The 12,371-nt window shown below is 43.1% G+C and overlaps 1 protein-coding gene across 1 annotated transcript in view; it reads left to right on the top strand.

Moving 5' to 3' along the window:
• The window catches only part of CATSPERG (cation channel sperm associated auxiliary subunit gamma), a 39,851-nt gene that overhangs the window by 7,068 nt on the left and 20,412 nt on the right, over positions 1-12,371 (top strand). The window lies entirely within an intron of this gene.

Raw genomic sequence — 12,371 nt, 5'->3', positions numbered from 1 at the left:
GGACGCTGGGCTTTAGCCCCTAAAGTGGGTTGGGCCTGGGTCTATGGAAGGGTTCTCCAAAGATATTCCTATCCCTGTAAGAGGCAAATAGCATGAAGGAAGGACATGAGACCCTGCAGCCTTGGGCAAGTCACTTCACCTACCTGGGCCTCAGATCCCCCCTCCATAAAATGGCAATAATATTTATATTTACCTCATAGAATCAGTGTGAGGATGATATGTTAATATCAGCTAGATACAGAATGAACAATATGTGAGTGAAAGCCATTATTATCTATAGGTCCACCATTTGTAATTCTGAAACACAAAACACTTTGAAAATGGCATTTTCACAAATTTAGGACTCAGATTCACTTTTTGAGAAACCCTGACCTGAGCTAACAAAGGCTACTTAGTCTTTTTGCATCCCATTTAGTGTTGCTATTCAGATTCTGCCTTGCAGATATCTTAAGGTGTTTGATTACAGGGTGTTGCCTTGACTCCATTTGTTTACATATGAATGCTATGTATGTGCCATATTACCTTCTACATGCTGGAAAACTCTGATCTCTCGTATACATCTGGCCCCAAGGGTGTTTAATTTGGCATTTGAGCCTGTAATATTCCCAGAATGGGAAAAGAGTATCTGAGGCAAGTTATTTTGTGTGTGTATGTGAATGGCAGTAACATGTTTGAATCAGTACAGCTGTAGGCAGAGCTTCAACCCATTCTGAGCAGAGGAATGGATTTAGCAGGTGCACCTAACTGCACAGCTCATACATCGAGCAGGCTTCCGGCCTGACTCGGGGCATCATATGAGGACTCCAGCTTTCTACTCTGTTTCTTCTGGATTAGCCCTGTCCTCAAAGTGGTTCATATTGTCCCAACTCCTAGGCAGGAGAATGGGAGCATCTCTTTCCCAAATAGCTTTAAAGAAAACCCTGAAATTTGTTTCCTTGGCCCTGATTTGTCCAGTTTAGGTCATGTGTCCCAAAATGATACAGTATGCCAGCTGGCTTAGCACAGGTCATGCCCTCCATCCTTATGTGGAGAACAGCTGAGACAGGTGGCAGAGAAAGGATGGTTCCCCAAGGTGAAATCAGGTTTGCTTTGCCACAAGTTGAGGGGAGAAGGTGCTGGTTGTTAATGGTGTCCAAGAATAACAACTGTGCTCCACAGCAACCCCCAAAATTTGCCTCAGCCTCTTTTCATCAAGGTCGAAAGCCCTACCCATGATTTCTGCAAAGGCCATGTAGATTAATGTTCTGGTTCCCTCTGGCTCTGAATTCCTGCTTTATTGAATTTGTCCAGTTTATAGACCACCTCCCTGTCCTTGTCAGCGTTCTCCCGTCTGGCCCAGGTCTTTCCAGACATTGCTGTTTTCTTGCTCCTGACCCAAAGATACCCACAGTGGACATGTGATTGTTATGGATTCTGCTGAAGAGATTTGGAGGGCAGAGAAAGGGGGGTTATGTCACAGGAATGAAGACTTCAACTTTAACTTCAAGCATCCTTATTCTTGATTTTATTTAAATTTATCATAGTGAAAATGATAAAATTCATAAAACTAACCACTTCAAGATGCAAAATTTAGTGCCATATAGTACTTTCACATGGTAGAACCACCATCTCTGTCTAGTGTAACTGAACAAACAGAGGTTTGGCTTCCTGTTGCCACAAAAGCCAAACTCCTGAGCCAGGTGCTGGTGCAAAAGGAAAGAGGTTTTATTCTGGTGCTGCACAAACCTGGAGAATGGTGGACTCCCATCTCAAAGACCATCTCCCCTTCCTGCTCAAGCCTGCCATTCTTATAGGCATAGGGAAGGCTTTTTTTTTTTTTTTTTCCTATCCAGTCATCTTGCTGGCTTTTGGCAGGCCTGGGGCCCTATCCATTCATCTTTCTAGCTTTTGGCACACTCAGTGTAAGAACCTCCCCTTGCCTCCATCTTGGCTAATAGGGGAGACTCCCCCATGCCTTGACCAACTATCTATGGTAACAACACCCCCCTTCAAACCTCTGGATCCTTGTAATCTTATAAGGTAAATGGATGAAGGTCTCATCTTCTGTAGTTTCCTCCTGCTGTGAAAGGATATAGTCTTACCTATCCCTGGGTCCAGGGATTCTTACTATCTATTAAAGGAAGAGGGGGATCAGAAAGAAGGGAAGCCTTTACATGAGGGAGCAGTATTGTGGTCTTCGGAGGGTGGCATACTCAATGTCTAGAGGATGGCACTCTGAACAAGCGAAGTTGGCAGATTGCTTCATATTTTTCAGGAGAAGGTGTTATATTATAGATGGGCTTCCAAAGTGAGACTTTTGGGAGGTGCTGTCCTTTTCCAAAAAAGGAATTTTAAATGTCCTTCAGGATTGCAGGTCCAGCTCTACCTTACAGTATTAACGGCAGCAACAAGATCTGAGTCCTCATGTGGCACCCACTTTCTCCATGTATGGTGGATCCAAGGCTTGATTCCATGAACTGTAAGGAAGAGTGTTGTCAGCCAGGCATCATAGGGACTGGTCTGTTGCTCAGCTAACTGCTGTTCAGGATCTTGAGACTCCCTCCCAGGTCTTTAGTAAGACTTGATCTCCCAAGTGTAGGGTCTCCCAAGTGAGACAAGTGTAAAGTCTCATCAGACAGGTAGTGAGCAAGTGAGCAAGCTTATGCAGATTGTTAGTGTTTGCCCTAGATGTTGTACATATTGTCTGGTTTTTGATTCATGTTCTAAATCTAAAGGGGTGTTCCTAAAACAAACTTGGAAGGGTCTACCGTAAACTAAGTATTTCAAAAGGGCTTAATTTAAGCCCACTTTGGGGCACTACTCTAATTTGGAGCAAGGCAATAAAGAGTTGTCTGGTCCCATTTCAAATGTGTTTCCTGGCACATTTTCACCAGCTCTCCTTTATTGTGTTTTTCATTTTTTCAGTCTTCCCCATAGAGTGGGGTCTCCAAGATGCATGTAGTTTCCATGGAATTGGTAGTGCCTGTCTTATCTTCAGGGAGATTTCTGACATGAACAACAATTCATTGTCACTTTGACTGCTGTAAGGAACTCCAAACCTAGAGATTATTTCTTTGAGTAGAAGTTTTGCTACCTCAGTTGCCTTCTCAGTTCTAGTGGAGTATGCTTCTACTTATCCATAAAAAGTGTCCACAAAAAAAATAATAAAAATTTAAAGTTTCCTATGGTTTTAGGAATCCGTGTAAAGTTGACTTGCCAGTCCTCAAATGAGCATATCCCTTTATATTGTACTCTCTTTCCTGTTGGGGCACATACTCTGTCTTAGGCTTGTTTTTGGCACATAGCTGACAGGCTTGAATAATCTTTTGAATGGTCCTTTGTAAATGAGGGCCCTTCGGATGTGACCTGATGAGGTCCATCAAAGCATCCCTTCCATAATGGGCTTCTTCATGTAGGTGTTTGAGGATGGGATATACCAGAGCTCTAGGGAGTAAGATCATACCATGAGTGTCAATCTTTCACATATAATTAGTGTCAGTATTAGAGAATCCCCATTCACAAGCCCATTCCTCATCTCATTCTGTGTAATGAAGTTTAAATTCTGACAAGCCCAGATATGAAATTAGAGCCCCAAGAAGTGGTGGCCCTTGGGTGGCTGATCTTGCTGCTTTATTGGCATTTTGGTTTCCTGGCTTGTTTGGGAATTGTTCTTCTGGTGTCCTGGGAAGAAGCAGGATAATTGGTAGGCATAAAATAGACAAGGAGAGGTAAAAAATGGTATAGGAAACAGAATTCAGAGAACTTATATGTACAACCCATGGACATGAACTAATGTGGGGTGGAATGCTGGAGAGTTGGGGGGACAGGACTGTGGGGGGGGGGAGTGGGAAAATTGTAATAGCATAATCAAGAAAAAATAAAAAAATAAAATAAAACAGAACTTGGACCCATAATTTCATTATTCCAAATGAGTGCTCACCAGCAAGCCTTAGAATCTTATCTCCTACCAACTGATATACAAGTGGTCCTAACCAGAACCAAATGACATGAAGCCCAAGTGAAAGGGATAGCCTACCAACCAGTATCTAAAATGGTCATAGCTGGACCAAAGTGGCACAGAGTTCAAGTGGCACAAAGCACTACTGGCAGGCATAGCCTGTCAACTGGTACTGCAGATGGTCCTAATTGGACCCAAGTGGCACAAAGCCTGAGTGACACAAAGCCCAAGAGGCACCAAACCCAAGTGGCAGGGGTAGAGGACCCCTGGTGTGCATGCTGGTTTCACTCACCCACTCTTGGAGTCCATCTGCTCCCCAGACCTATATCCTTTCACCAGCCAAGTGCTTCAGGCAGCTGACACCCTGAGAAGGAGTGCAGGATATTCCCTGAGAAAAGCCCTCAGAAACTGCTGGGAAGTCTCCACAGTCCTGCTCTTGGGGTTGGCCTGCTACAGGCAGATAAGACCCCAGCCTAGGCCCTTTGGGACTTACCAAGGTTCATACTGTCCTACCAGAGTAGCCAAAAACTGTAAATGAACAAGTGGAGATTATGCTGTCAGCTGCAACAAAAGCCATACTCATGAGGCAGATGCTGGTACAAAATGGAAGAGGTTTTATTCAGGTGCTGTGCAGCCTTGGAGAATGGCAGACTCCTGTTTCAAAGACCACCTCCCCTTCTTGATTAAGCCCACTGTTCCTTTTTAAAAAATATTTGTTTCTTTGTTTATTTATAGGGGAAGGGAAGGAGAAAGAGAGGGAGAGAAACATCAATGTATGGTTGCCTCTCATGCGCCCCATACTGGGAACCTGGCCCACAACCAAGACATATGCCCTGACTGGGAATCAAACCCACAACCCTTGGGTTTGCAGCCTGACGCTCAATCCACTGAGCCAAACCAGCTAGGAAACCCACTGTTCCTATTGGGATAGGAAAGGGAGGGCTTTTTTTCTATCAAATTATCTTGCTAGCTTTTGGTGCTCAAGGATCCCTATCCATTCATCTCTCTACCTTTTGGCAGCTCAGGCCATATCTATTCATCTTTCAAGGTTTTGGCTCCCAAACCATATCATTCCCTTTCTAGCTTTGGGTGCACCTGGGCCCTATCTACTCATCTTTCTAGCTTGTGGTATGCATGGGCACTATCCTGTTATATTTCTGTTGCCATCTTGGATAATGAAGAAGACTCCCAGGAGCTTTGACTGGCGGTCTATGGTCACACTAGTTCCAAAAAGGTTTTTTGTCACTCCAAAATAAAAACACTTTACTTCTGGGCAAGAAGGCAGCAGTGGTAAACACAGCTTGCCTCCTTGCTCAATTACATCAAAATTACAACTAAGATATAGAATGTCCATCACTCAGAACCATCAGAAATCAAGCTGAATGGAAGACTGAGAACTATAGGATTAAACCATATCCATCCAGACTGGTAGGAGGAGCAGAGACACAGAACAGGCTGGTCCCACATTTATGTGTGGTGGATAAAAATTCAGGAGGGATATCTCAGGAGTCCCAGCCCCACACCAGACCTCCGAACCTAAGGTTCCAGTGCCAGGAAGATAAGTTTCCATAAATTTGGCTGCAAAACCCAGAAGGGATTGAGTCAGTAGAAGAAACTTCTGGAGTTCCAAGCAGTTCCCCTTTAAGAACCCACACAGACTTACTCAGGCTCACTTCCTCTGAGCTCAGCACTAGGGTAGCAGCTTGAAAGGCACTAGTGGCATACAGGGAGGAACTGAAGTGTGTGGCATCAAGGTGAGAGCTGGGGGACAGCTTTCTCCCAGACAGAAAGGTGGACAGAGACCACTGTCCATTTTCTGAGCCTTCCCTGCACAGAGCCACAGGGCCAGCAGGTGGGTGCCATATCTGAGACTCCATCAGTCTGACAGTTTGCCCCACCCTGGAGATCTCCTGAAGCTCTGTCCCACCCAATTTATGGGTCCACCCACGCTGTTAATAGGGACTTTTCCACTTTTCCTTATGAATGGTTGGTCTTGGCTCCTGCTTCACAACTTCTTAATCCCAGCAAACAAGCAGGAGTTGGCCTCAGTGAGCTGCCAGCACCCATACCTCTTGCTAGGTGGCCCTAGGCCCTGCACTAGCAGCAACCAGCCTTAATTCCCAGCTTGTCTTGTCTTGGAATCTCCATGCCCAGCACACGTAGCTGCTATCTCAGGTTGCATTATAGTTTATGCAAGGTGGCCCTGGGCAGAGCACAAGTGGAAGCTGACCTTAGCCTAAACCACCCAGGAAACTCCCGAGCCTGTGCACCCAGTGAACAGCTACAGACTATGTGGCAGCACCACCACCTTGCCAAACCACAGCTGATTCTCTTCAGAGGATGGAGGTTGGTGGTCAGTGGTCACAGCCAAACCCTGCAGCTGACTGGCCTGGGAAAATCCCTCCCATTGACCTGGAACAGCAATCAAGACTCAACTACAAGAGGAGGGTATACTCAGCCCACATGAAGGGTACACTTTGTGTACCCAGTTTGGGTGATAGGGATGGCTGTGCCACTGAATCCTACAGGACACCTACTACATTAGGCCATGCTACCCAGACAGGGAGTCATAGTAGCTCTACCTCATACATAGAAACAAACAGGGAGGCTGCCAAAATGAGGAGACAAAGAAACGTGGCCCTAATAAAAGAACAGATAAAAAAAAAAAGACAACTAAACAAAATGGAGATATGCAATCTATCAGATGCAGAGGTTAAAACACTTGTTACAGGAATGCTCAAGGAATTTAGTGAGGACCTCAACAATGTAAAAAAGATCCAGTCAGAAATGAAGGATAAATGAACAGTTTATAGGGCAACAATAGTAGAGTGGATGAAGCAGAGAATCAATCAATGGGACATAAGGAGGCAAAAAACACAATCACAACAACAACAAAAAAGAATAAAAATAAATAAATAAGGATAGTGTAAGGTATCCCAGCCTCTGGGATAACTTAAGGTGTTCCAACATTCACATCATACGGGTGCCAAATTGAGAAGAGAAAGAGCAATTGGAAATGTATTTGAAAAAATAATGAAAGAAAACTTCCCTAATTTGGTGAAGGAAATAGACATGCAAGTCCAGGAAGTGCAGAGAGTCCCAAACAAGATGGATATAAAGAGGACCAATCCAAGACACATCATAATTAAAATGCCAAGTGTTAAAAATAAACAGAAAACCTTAAAAGCATCAAGAGAGAAGCAGTCAGGTACCTACAGAGGAGTTCCCATAAAACCGTCCCTGATTTCTCACAAGAAATTTTGCAGGCTAGAAGGGATTGGCAAGAAATATTCAAAGTCATGAAAGCAGGGACCTACAGCTAAGATTGCTCTACCCAGCAAAGATACCATTTAGAATCAAAGGACAAATAAAGATCTTCCCAGACGAGAAAAAACTAAAGGAGTTCATCATCCCCAAACCATTATTATATGAAATGTTAAAGGGACATATTTGAGAAAAAAGAAAACTATGGAAAATAAAATGGCAATAAATACATACCTATCAACAATTGAATCTAAAAAACAAACTAAGCAAACAAGAACAGAGATAGAATCATGGATATGAAGAGCATTTTGATGGTTGCTAGATTGGGGGCAGGTATGGGAGAAGGGGTGAAGAGGGGAGGGGATTAAGAAGTACAAATAGGTAGGTACAGAATAGCCATGGGGATGTAAAGTACAATATAGTAAATTGAGAAGCCAAAGATTTATACACATGACCCATGGACATGAACAATGGTGTGAGGATTGCCTGAGGTGGGGGGGTGCTGGGTGGAGGGTGGCAAAGTGTGAAAAGTTGGGACAACTGTAATAGCATAATCAATAAAATACATTTAAAAAAAAAATAAAAGCCCTTTTATTCTTATTCTCGAGATCCAAGATGGAAGTAGAGTAGGGACCCAAATGACATGTAGCCCAAGAGGCCAAGAGAGCTGGCTGGGCTTCCACAGGCGGCAGCTGAAGTTCTGGAGGGATATTTAAGCAGTCGGGGTTGCCCCTTGAAAATTGTGGGGTCCAAACTCCAAGCCATGCTCCCCAGCCTAGAGTACCAGAACCAGTAAAGGAACCCAAATAACATCCGGTTGTGAAAAACTGCTGGGTTTCTGTCTGATGGGAAATGGCAAAGATGCACAGAGCCTCTTAAAGGACCAACACACAAAATGTCGTTTGCAGCCACTTACCCCTAGGCTCTGAAAGGGCAAAGTGGACTAGAGCCATGCGAGGAGAGTCTGAGGTTGGAGGCTCTCGGGAGAAAGCTGAAGGGTCAGCTACCAGGATCACTGTGCTGAGTCATTCCCCATACTGCAGAAGCCGTCGTTCTCAAGCAGAGCACTCCCCTCCAAGTGGCATCAAACTAAGGGGAAGCAATAGCTCCACGCACAGGAATCCCTCTTGCCCACCATATGGAACTAAGGCCAGGCTGCTGAGGAGTGCAGCTGGAGGCTATTTCAGAGATCAAGCCTAATAAAAGCCTGCAGGCAGAGGCAGATCTCTGGGAGCTCTGAGACTTTAGCTGAACTTCTGCAGGCCTAGAGCTGCTAAAATCTGGCCTTGGTGTGTGGCTTGGTCACTTCAGCACACACCCAGATCCAGCAGAGGGAGCCACAAGTTATGGGTTGGTGATAGCTCCAAACAGGTTGCCCAGGAACTATCACAGGCAATGTCTGACATTGGTCTGCACCAGAGCCTTCGCAAATCTACCTAATACATTGAAACAAACACAAAGAGGCAGCCAATGTGGGAAGACAAAGAAAAGGGCCCCAAATGAATGAACAAGAGAATTCTCCAGAAGAAGAACTAAATTAAATGGAGGCGAGCAATTTATCAGATATGGAGTTTAGAATAATGATTATAAGGATGAAAAAAAGACATAGAAATCATGAAAAAGGACCAGTCAGGAATGAAGAATGCAGTATCTGAAGTAAATAATACACTGGAAGGAATAAACAGTAGGTTAGATGAAGTAGAGGCTTTGAATCAGTGATTTGGAAGACAAGGTAGGAAAAAACACCCAGGCAGAACAGCAAAAAGAGAAAGGAATTTTAAAAAATTAGGAGAGTTTAAGAAACCTATGGGACAACATGAAGCATAACAACATCCACATCATAGGGGTACCAGAAGGAGAAGACAGAGAGTAAGGAATTGAGAATCTATTTGAAGAAATTATGATGACTAATACTTCCCTAACCTGGTGAAGAAAAATGACACACTAGTGTCAGGAAGCACAGGGAGTACCAAACAAGATGGACCCAAAGAGACCCAAACCAAGACACATCATAATTAAAATGGCAAAGTTTAAAGACAAGGAGAGAATCTTTAAAATTGCAAGAGATTAGCAGTTAGTTACATACAAGGGAGCTCCCATTAGATTGTCATCTGATTTCTCAACAGAAGCATTTCAGGCCAGAAGGTGTTGGCATGAAATATTCAAGGTGATGAAAAGCAAGGACCTACAACCAAGGCTACTTTTCCAAGCAAGGCTATCATTTAAAATTGAAGAAGAAATAAAGAGCTTCCCACGTGAGAAAAAGCTAAAGTAGTTTGTGAACACCAAACCATTACTCCAACAAATGTTAAAGGGCTTGCTCCAAGAGGAAGAAAAAGAAAAAGAAAAAGAAAAGAGGAAAATATTTAAAAAAATAAAATGGCATTATATGTATCTATCAACAATCACTCTAAATATAAATGGCTTAGTGCTCCAATCAAAAGACAGAGGATAGCTGAATGAATAAGAAAACAAGGCCAGTATATATGCTGCCTCCAAGAAACCCACCTCAAAATGAAAGATATATGCAGACTAAAAGTAAAGTGATGGGAGAGATATTTCATGCAAATGGAAAGGGAAAAACTAGCTGTAGTAGCAATACTTATATCTGACAAAATAGACTCTAAAACGTTTTTGTAAGAGAAAGGACATCACACAATGGGATGTTCATAAAGGGAACAATATGAAAGAGGATATAACCCTAGTAAACATTTATTCTCTTTCTTAATCATGAGGATTTCTCCCATGTTGCTGTCTCCTCTCCTTTTCTTCCTCCCATTTCACCTCACTACTTCCTTCCAGACCACCCCTAGGATTCCACAGAAATCCCCCATGCTGTATTATACTCCTCAGCAATGTGTTGGTCAGGTTAGATGTGACAAAGAGACCCCTCACAGGAAGGGAATAGCTTAAACAGGTGCTACTGCTCATTCTCGTAATAGTCTAGAAGTGAGAAAGCCATGTCCCTTCCCTTTGGTTGCTTCACCATTCTGTAGGCACCAGGTACTGATCTTTCTTTTTTTTTGTATTGTCTTTATTTTTTAAGTATATTTTATTGATTCTAGTATTACAGTTCTCCATTTTTTCCTCCCCTTTATCCCCCTCCACCCTGCATACCCCCTCCCTCCAGCATTCCCTCCACTCTTCCCTAGTTCATGTCCGTGGGTCATACATATAAGTTTTTTGGCTTCTCCATATCCTATACTATTCTTAACCTCCCCGTGTATTTTATGCCTACCAATTATGTTTCTTTTATTAAAAGTTAAAAAAATTATTTATCTTTAGAGAGAGGGGAAGGGAGGGAGAAAGAGAGGGAGAGAAATGTCAATATGTGGTTGCCTTTTGTGCACCCCCTACTGGGGACTTAGCTCACAACCCAGATGCCCTAACTGGGAATTGAACCAGAGACCCTTTGGTTTGCAGGCTGGCACTCAATCCACTGAGCCACACCAGCCAGGGCCAGTTATGCTTCTTATCCCCTGTACCTTTTCCCCCCAAACTCCTCCAACCCCCTCCCCACTGATAACCCTCCATGTGATCTCCATTTCTGTGATTCTGTTCTTGTTCTAGTTGTTTGCTTTGTTTGTTTGTTTTAGGTTCAGTTATTTAATTGTGAGTTTGTTGTCATTTTACTGTTCATAGTTTTGATCTTCTTCTTTTTCTTAGATAACTTCCTGTAACATTTCATATAATCAGGGCTTGTTGATGATGAACTCCTTTAATTCGACCTTATCTGGGAAGCATTTGATCTGCCCTTCCATTTTAGGTGAAAGCTTTGCTGGATAGATCAATCTTGGATGGAGATCCTTCCCTTTCATAACTTGGAATACTTTTTTCCAGCCCCTTCTTGCCTGTAAGATTTCACCTGAGAAATCAGCTGATAGTTTTATGAGTGCTCCTTTGTAGGTAACTGTTTCCTTTTCTCTTGCTGCTTTTTTAAAAATTTTATTTTAATCATTGTTCAAGTACATTTTTCTGTTCTTTACTCCCATTCCAGCTGACCCACCCATCCCTCCCCCCATTCCTGCCATTTCCACCTGCCGCCCCCTAGTTTTTGTCCATGTGACCTTTATATTTGTTCCTGTAAACCCTTCTCATTCTCCCCTAAAATTCCCTCCCCTCTCTCCTCTGGTCACTGTCAGCCTGTCTTCTATTTCAGTGTCTTTGACTATATTTTGCTTGTTTCTTTGTTTTGTTGTTTAGGTTCCTGTTAAAGGTGAGATCATATGGTATCTGTCTTTCACTGCCTGGCTTATTTCGCTTAGCATAATGTTTTCCAGCTGCATCCTTGCTGTTGCAAAGGATAGCAGCTCCTTCTTTCTTTCTGCTGCATAGAATTCCATTGTGTGAATGTACCATAGATTTTTGGCTCTTGCTGCTTTTAAGATTCTCTCCTTATCCCTAATCTTAGGTAATATAATTATGATGTGCCTTTGTGTGTGCTTCCTTGGATCCAACTTCTTTGGGACTCTGAGCTTCCCAAACTTGCATGTCTAGTTCCTTCACCAGGTTGGGAAAGTTTTCCTTCATTATTTGTTCAAATAACTTTTCAGTTTCTTGCTCTTCCTTTTCTTCTGGCAGCCCTATGATTCAGATGTTGGAACATTTAAAGTTGTCCTGGAGGTTCCTAAACCTCTCCTCATTTTTTCAAATTCTTGTTTCTTCATTTGTTCTGGGTGAATGTTTATTTCCTCCTTCTGCTCCAGCTTGTTGATTTGAGTCCCAGTTTCCTTCCTGTCACTGTTGGTCCCCTGTAAATTTTTCTTTATTTTACTTTGCATAGCCTTCATTTTCTCCTCTATTTAGTGACCATACTCAACCATTTCTGTGAGCATCCTGATCACCAGTGTTTGAACTCTGCATCTGATAGGTTGGTTATCTCTTCATTGCTTAGTTCTATTTTTGGAGTTTTGATCTATTCTTTCATTTGGGCTGTATTTATTTGTCTTGGAACACCTGTTACATAGTAAGGGGCAGAGCCTTAGGTATTCACCAGGGTGGGGCAATCTGGGTTGCTTAGTTGTGGTGCTGTATGTGGGGGAGGGGCCTGAGAGGGAGTGATGCTGCTTGCTAGGCTCTCGTTCTGCTTCCAGTCACTTCCCCTGCTACCCACAAGCAAATTGGTCCCTTCTGGTACTGATTCCTGGGTGGTGGGATTTGTGCACATTGT

The sequence above is a fragment of the Phyllostomus hastatus genome, unplaced genomic scaffold (genome assembly GCF_019186645.2).
Source record: "Phyllostomus hastatus isolate PE091 unplaced genomic scaffold, TTU_PhHast_1.1 phas_contig_5, whole genome shotgun sequence".
In the NCBI taxonomy this organism is placed as follows: Eukaryota; Metazoa; Chordata; class Mammalia; order Chiroptera; family Phyllostomidae; genus Phyllostomus; species Phyllostomus hastatus.
This window is presented reverse-complemented; position numbering and strand designations above follow the sequence as displayed.